The 1,531-nt window shown below is 39.3% G+C and overlaps 1 long non-coding RNA gene across 1 annotated transcript; it reads right to left on the reverse strand.

The window, feature by feature from the left end:
- Positions 1 to 570: 570 nt before the first annotated feature.
- On the reverse strand, positions 571 to 1,032 carry LOC120066532. The gene is made up of 3 exons (XR_005478779.1): positions 990 to 1,032; positions 778 to 882; positions 571 to 659 (listed from the first exon to the last, which is right to left on the reverse strand). It is a non-coding gene; the product is annotated as an uncharacterized LOC120066532 (long non-coding RNA).
- Positions 1,033 to 1,531: the final 499 nt, after the last annotated feature.

Below are 1,531 nucleotides of genomic sequence, written 5' to 3' on the forward strand. Positions count from 1 at the left end.
TTCGGGTATCTGTGATAACCTGTTTTCATCGGCAGACCCTGACTCATTCATACGTGTAATAATTTCAATGAGTTCGGAGGGAATCTGGGATAATAGGTTTTCATCTATAGCCCCTATGTCAATTAGCCCAGAATCATTCATATGGTTAATTATATCTTGGAGCTCTGTAGGGATTTCCGCTAAGAGGGTTTCAATTGTCTCGCTTAGGTCTATAGGGGGCGCCATTTCTCTACTTAAGGATGTGTGTGCTTGTGTTTTTTACATATGTGTTTTTTAACGGAGGTATTTGCTTGTTTTAACCCTACTGTTGTTTAACATGCGGGGAAGCTCTCTACGCCAGAATGACACATCCTGATTGTATTGATGTTCGAATAGAATACCCATACGACGTTGAAGTAAAGCCTTTCGTGATTTTAAACCCTGTGTAAAAGCCTTGAAAAGCACGGCTTGGTCTATTTCACAAGAGGCTGTTGCCCCACCAGAATTGGCCACTTCAATAAGGTTGGCCACTTCACAGAACATCAAATCGTCTACCTCAGAAATGTCATTTAAAACTTTGAAATCATCAGGCTTCGCTGTTCTGGTGACTGGGGTCTTTGGCGCCTCCTCGGGATCTAGATGTGTAGCTTCTTGGATGTCTTTATAAGCCGGCGAGGAGTCTGCATTAAAAATAATACATACAGAAAAATAGGTTATTAACCCTAAAATATGTTTGATAAAAATGTAAAATACATTTCAGATATAAGCCTATATATTAACAATACATTAATTAAATACCTCGGCTTTTTTGAAGAGGGCTGTTCTGAAGAAGCTCTGAGAACTCGGGAACATGTCTTTGGGCAACCCTAATTATAGCATCTGCCTGGTCTGTAGCTTGTGAGCCTGAAATAAAAAAATAAAAAAACAGCATTAGGCCATGTTTAAACATATTATTTTATATATTCAGGCATAAAAATAAAATATATATATAAATGATAATTGATTCATACCTTGTCCTTGTAACGCTGTCTCGTGAATACCCTCCCAGTAGTATTGTTCGGGTGAAGCAGACCTGTGGATCTGGGCACTGATTGTCCGTTGGTGTTTAATAGGGGGCGCCCAACGGTCCTGGCTCAGGGGAGTTGACCTGCCGTTTAAAGTCTCTGTTTGCGGCTTGTGTGTAAATACATCCTGGGAGTAGGGCAAAATTGTCTCGTAGGCATATCCTTCACAGAAACCGTGTAGACTCCCTATGGCACCCCTTCTAGGATGTATTTCCGCTGTAAACACATAAAATAACTTTTAATATAAGATGCCGACACTTTTTGTTTTTTAAGGTATAAATATTCTTACGGAATTCTTGGATCTTACTTACTACAATTCAGGGTCGGCGTTGGGATGTAAGCAATTTGTTCCGGAGACCCTACGGCCGGTTCGAGTTCAGTTATATCTCGGAGAATCTGCGTGAAGGTTTGAGAATCTAAAAAAAAAAAAAACATTAGATAATATTAAAGCTCTAATCATTTTAGCTAATATTGACATTTTATACGTT

This window comes from Salvelinus namaycush, chromosome 21 (genome assembly GCF_016432855.1).
Source record: "Salvelinus namaycush isolate Seneca chromosome 21, SaNama_1.0, whole genome shotgun sequence".
In the NCBI taxonomy this organism is placed as follows: Eukaryota; Metazoa; Chordata; class Actinopteri; order Salmoniformes; family Salmonidae; genus Salvelinus; species Salvelinus namaycush.